This window comes from Montipora capricornis, chromosome 5, assembly GCF_036669925.1.
Source record: "Montipora capricornis isolate CH-2021 chromosome 5, ASM3666992v2, whole genome shotgun sequence".
Classification (NCBI taxonomy): domain Eukaryota; kingdom Metazoa; phylum Cnidaria; class Anthozoa; order Scleractinia; family Acroporidae; genus Montipora; species Montipora capricornis.
In genome coordinates, this window is record NC_090887.1 from 25,615,225 (window position 1) to 25,621,962 (window position 6,738).

The following is a 6,738-nucleotide window of genomic DNA, read 5'->3' on the forward strand; positions in this document are numbered from 1 at the left end:
GGCAATATGGGCTGAGCTAAAATTCCACTCACAAAACCTGGCATTGTCAATTATGTATAGACCTCCGAAAGACACAAACTTCTTCGGTATGATGGAAAGGCAACTTGACTGTATTTGCAAGAAAAAGAAATGTGTTATGTAACACGAGACATGAGGCCGTCGCTAAAGTAAATGACTCTGATCAAGGAAGAAAGCTCACAAATGTGCTGAGAAAGTTTTCATTGACAAATGTCATCAAAGAACCTACAAGGATTACGGAAACTACAAAGACATCAATTGACCTCTCAATCATAAGTGACAAAACCAAAGTTGTTAAGGCAGGGGTATTTGACACTTGTATTGCAGATCACAGATTGATATACACAGTATTGAAATTATCTAAAACAAGAGTCCCACCAGTAGTCAGGTCGGCAATCGACTGGAAAAACTGCAATCAAGACACCTTCAGACAACAAGTGGCCTTTATTCCATGGCATGCCTGTAATGTCTTTGATGATATTGATGACAACTACTGGATGGCAAATGCTCTGTATCAGGACATTAAATTAGAATTTTTACCAGAAAGAAAGGCAAAGGTCCGCTCCAAGTCTCTACCCTGGATGAATGGTAGTATAAGAAAACTCATGAACCAAAGGTATCAACAACTATTGAAAGCACAGAGGACAGGAAGCTTGGAGGATAGGGTAAGGTACAAAGAACTGAGAAATAAGGAAATCAAAGCTCTCAGAAGTGCTGAGGCAGAGTACTGGACAAATATGCTAAACACCACCAGTAAAGGATCAAGGGACTTTTGGAAGATTATGAACCAATTAACAAGAAGAGGAAAAAGCAGCATGAGAATTGGCCGAGTCAGAAACAGCAATGATGTTTTAGTGTATGATGATCATGAAAAATCAGCCACCATGAACTCCTTTTTTGCAACAGTGGGTGAGAAATTAGCTTCTAACTTTCCAACCACCACTGTGGATAGGCTGTCATTCATCTCAAGGATTACACCAACAATTTCGGATGTATCATTTGGTCATGCGGTTTTTTGCAGTAAACTTGCAATACTTAATATTCGAAAATCCCATGGGAGTGATGGTATAACATCAAAAGAAATGAAAATTGTTTCAAAGGAAATTGCGTATGGCATCTCAAATTTAAGCAAAATGAGCTACGAGCAAGGTAAATATCCAAGTCAGTGGAAGATTGGTAAAGTTAAAGTATTATACAAAGGTGGAGACTGTGCATACTGTGGGAATTACAGGCCACTGACTATGTTGAGTATACCTAGTAAAGCTGTAGAGTCAGTCCTCTGTGATACCATTGATCCGCACCTGAATGACGTACTGCATGACAACCAGTGGGGTTACAGGAAAGGTATATCATCAGAGTCTCTCCTACTGTACCTTACTGAAACCTGGAATCATCATATCGATGAAGGAAAAGTTATTGGCGCTATATTTATAGACTTCCGGAAAGCCTTTGACTCGGTCTTTCCAGCAATCTTGTCCCATAAATTGCAGGCCTGTGGCATTAGTGGCAACCTTTTTCATTGGCTAAATAGCTATCTATCAAATCGACACCAATTTGTTGAACTAAATGGAGTGAAATCGCCTGTATTAGAAGTTAAATACGGTGTCCCACAAGGTTCGTTACTTGGGCCTAGGCTGTTCTCGATCTATGTTAATGATTTCCCCGATTGCATAACACAAGGCGAGCTACATCTGTATGCAGACGACACCACTGCCTTTGTAATTGGAGATAATCCTGATGATGTTACAATTAAAATGAATTGTCTCTTTAAAGAGATCTGCGCTTTCTGCAGACTAAATAAGCTGACTCGGCACTCTGGAAAGTCCGAAGTAATGATTATCCAACATGATCAGTTTGTGGGCCCACTGTTGCCTGTGACGCATGGGGGTACACAAATCGACTACACAATGAAAACGAAATTAGTGGGTGTGGTTATCGACAACAAACTGACATGGAGAGATCAGTTAGAGAAGACACATAAATCACTAAGTGGTCAGTATCGTGTGCTAAAGAAAATGCGATATCTATCACCCAAATTACTAGAGGCATTTTATTTTAGAACGGTAATTCCACAAATAACATATTTCATATCTGTCTGGGGCAACTGTTCTGTGGCTAAGCTATATGAAATTGAGAACTTACATATTAAAGTTGGTAGATTTATCCATAGAGTTCCTCAGAATATTTTGGAAAGTGAAGTACTGAGCTATATCAAGTGGCAAGATCTAAGATACCTTTACAAACGTAGGCTTGCTATAGAGGTTTTTAAAGTTAAGCAGGGCTTAAACCATAGGTTATTGCCATTCTTTACTTTTACTGAATCCAAGCGCAAAGGTGTATTACTTGAGGTGAGACGGAAGAAAACAGAGTTAGGAAGAAATAGCTTCTCATATAGGGGGATTGTGGTATGGAATTCACTGGATAGAAGGACAAGCAACTTGGAAAAGCTAGATGCTTTGAAAGTAGCACTGAACCGCAACAAAACCAGCCTCAACAAAATAACATTTAATAAAGGGACTACAATAAATCTTAATAAGGATATTAACTTTTTGTATTATTAAACGTTAGTATTTACACCTCTTAAATTTTTTTTTTTGAATCTATCTAAAATTAGTAGGTTATTTTCTCTTGTTGTAAATTGACAGTTTTTTTTACTTTAGTATTAACGTTTGTATCCTAGTCTTAAAAAGTATTGTAGTTTAATTGGTAGGTTTATATGGTAGGATTTAATTGTATTATTAAGTTTAGCAGGTCCACATCAGCTCTTTAGCTGCCACTACCGACCTGCTTTAACAAATTAAGTATGTATGTATGTATGCAAATCTTAAATGTTCTTAGATCCTAAATCTTTCTGCTTTCGACAGAGCTGTCTTGGTCCCTCCGCAAATAAATCCTTCCATTTAAGGTCCAAATGTGATCATAACTGTGATCTTCCTTTACTTTAAGTGTGGCCTTAAAGAGTTCTTTATTTACTTCAGTTAGACACTCATTTAATATATAGATTTAGCCAAGCCTAAAAGCGGAGCCCCTGGCTTGTTTATTTTTACTGGCTGTAGGATTAGTGAAAATAAAAGGCTTTGGAACTGTCCGCCTTTTGGTTTTCCCGGACTTAATTATGTAACATTTTCTTCGCTGCCTAACTAGCGAATTTCACGGATAATTTCACCTGAAAACCGACTGAGCGCATGAATCACGAAGGAATGAGTGTGAAATCGGTTTTTCCAGCGCAATCTACTGTCGAATTCACCAGTTAGGCAATTAATTACTGGGTTGCCAGTATGGCAATCCAAGTCGGAAATTGGGTGGGATTTGTTTGTTTTATTTGTTTTTTTTGTTTTTTTTTCGTGTCGGTAAAAGTCTTGCCTGTCACTCCCCTGCTAAGTGGTATCTTTGTGCATGGAGCCTTCTGCTCGTATTTTCTTAGGATAGAGAGGGTGGTGGAAATGCGTAGATTTCTCTGGTGGACACAGTAGAATGATAAACTTAACCGGCAATGGCGCCGAAAGTCATGTAACACGAATGGCGTTTTAGTGGATCTTTGAACAAAATATACCCTTATTAAGCTCAATAATGGCAAGTCATTTGGATACTGAACAAGACAGGTGGTGGAATCTTAACAGCGACGAGTAATGGACTTTGACAACAATCTGTCGCTCGTCGAGCCGAAATCAAAGTGAGCTGCATTTTGAAGATTTTGCCAAGTGTGCTGTTATGTAGGACACTGAAACCAAATGGAAAATTCTCTGGTAACTTATGGGTTCAACAAAGACAGAGAACGAATCTAACTCCTTAAGTGGATCTGTGATCAACTCTGCACAGTCTTCAGGTAAAAAAAAATTGGAAATGTGACAGCCAAGAATTATTTGAAAGAAAGCTTGTCGTGTATTTTGTGCTTCATTATTCAAGGAAAAGGTTCTTCGTGGAAACGGTTTGATCCTGAAATTTTAGTTTGTTGTAATATTGCGCATATTTGACACGATTGAGTTTTTTCTCTTCACGGACGTAATGAAATGGGAAGGGGTTTTTGCCTCGTAATAGCAAATATGTTGTTTGTTCCAAAAAATTGTTCGCTGGAAAAGGTGGCCTTTATGAATTCATCATGTTTTATGATATATGTGCTGGATAGTTTTTATGGCAATAGTAAAGCATTTTCTTGTTATTCAAGGAAAATGTTCTTCAGGAAAGGGTTTGAACCTGAAGTACATGGTAATTTGACACGATTGAGTTTTTTGTCTTCACGCACGCAATGAAATAGGAAGAGGTTTTCATCTCTAAGAGAAAATATGTTGTTTGTTTCCAAAAAATGGTTGGCTGGAAAAGATGGTCTTTATGAATTCATCATGTTTTATAATATGCGAGCTTAACTGGATAGTTTTTATGGCAATAGTAAAGCATTTTCGTGTCAAACTGAGGTCAGCGTTTTTCTGTTGTGCTAACTTAATTAAATATAAATATACATTCTGCCTCGTGAGTTTGTTATTCTCGTTAACCAGCAATGGCGTCGAAAGTCATTGCAACGCGAATGGCGTTTTAGTGCATCTTATGTTGTTTGTTTCAATAAAATGTTTTGCTGGAAAAGGATTCTGTGATATTTTCTGCCTTTGTGAATTATAATATCATGTTGTGTATTGAATTTTCGAGCTTAAGGTTGAAACGTGATACGGGAGGATATTTTTAGTATTGCTCTGTAAGCAGGAAAGGTTTCATGAAAATAAAAAGGGCTGTTGGAAGCGTGCTTCAGTTTCAACAAAATGAGCCCCAAAATCAGCCCAAAATTGTGATGCCGGTGAATAATAAAGTAGCTGCTATTTCCAAAATGATGGAATTACCTGGTGATAGATACTTGTCTTGGAGAGTAAATTTTTGACTTTGCAGAAACAATGGTGGGCGATTGTGATCTTTGTTTTGAATTCGCTCATTTATTGTCAAACTTTATAACACTTGACAGAAAAAGAAACTTAAGAAAACCCGGTATCTTGCCATCATTTAAATCAGATGCTTTACTGTTTGGCAAGTAAATATGCCGCGGTAACGTACTAGTAATCATGGCGCCCGCTGAGTTCCGGCGATGTCACTTTCGATTTTGCGATTTATTTGTGCAACCAAAACGTACAATAACAAAATTGAACGTAGCAAAAATCTCCCAAAATGTTTGTCGCTGATCCTAACTGTTTGTATTCTATTGTCACGGTTCAAATTATAATGTTGTTTTCATGTCGTAAATATGTTATTATCGAGCGACCGTCCTGGAAACTTCCTTTGTGCTCTTTCTAAAAACTGTTTATCAATATTTATTTACTTTTGCATCAGTATTTGTTACTGGGTTGCCGTATGGCAATCCCAGTCTTAAAATGGGTGGCATTTGTTCCGTGTTTTTTTTTTCTTCCGTGTCGGTAAAAGTCTTGCCTTTCACTCCCCTGGTAAGTGGTATCTTTGTACATAGAGCCCTCTGCGCGTATTTTCTTAGGATCGAGAGGGTAGTGGAACCGCGTAGATTTGTCTGGTGGACACAGTAGAATCATTAACTTAGCCTGCAATGGCGTCGAAAGTCATGTAACGCGAATCGCGTTTTAGTGGATCCTTAAACAAAATATACCCTTATGGAGCTCAATAATGGAAAGTCAGTTGGATAAACTAGGCAGGCGGTGAAAACCAGCACCTGGAATCTCAAAAGCGACGAGTAATGGACTTCGACAACAATCTGTCGCCCGTCGAGCAGAAATCAAAGTGAGCTGAATTTCTAAAATAATATTTACCAAGTGTGCTGTTATGTAGAACACTGAAACCAAATGGAAACTTCTCTGGTAACTTATGGATTCAACAAAGACAGAGAACGAATCGAACACCTTACGTGGATCTGTGATCAACTCTGCACAGTCTTCAGGTAAAAAAAAATTGGAAATGTGACAGCCAAGAATTATTTGAAAGAAAGCTTGTCGTCTATTTTGTGCTTCATTATTCAAGGAAAAGGTTCTTCATGGAAACGGTTTGTTCCTGAAATTTTAGTTGTTGTACTATTGCGCATATTTGACACGATTGAGTTTTTTCTCTTCACGCACGCAATAATAGCAAATATGTTGTTTCTTCCAAAAAATTGTTCGCTGGAAAAGGTGGCCTTCATGAATTCATCATGTTTTATGATATGTGTGCTGGATAGTTTTTATGCCAATAGTAAAGCATTTTCTTGTTACTCAAGGAAACTGTTCTTCAGGAAAGGGTTTGAACCTGAAGTACATGGTAATTTGACACGATTGAGTTTCTTGTCCTCACGCATGCAATGAAATAGGAAGAGGTTTTCGTCTCTAAGAGAAAATATGTTGTTTGTTTCAAAAAATTGTTCGCTGGAAAAGGTGGTCTTTATGAATTCATCATGTTTTATAATATGCGAGCTTAACTGGATAGTTTTTATGGCAATAGTAAAGCATTTTCGTCTCAAACTGAGGTCAGCGTTTTTCTGTTGTACTAACTTAATTAAATATAAATATACATTCTGCCTCGTGAGTTTGTTATTCTCGTTAACCAGCAATGGCGTCGAAAGTCATTGCAACGCGAATGGCGTTTTAGTGCATCTTATGTTGTTTGTTTCAATAAAATGTTTTGCTGGAAAAGGATTCTGTGATATTTTCTGCCTTTGTGAATTATAATATCATGTTGTGTATTGAATTTTCGAGCTTAAGGTTGAAACGTGATACGAGAGGATATTTTTAGTATTTCTCTGTA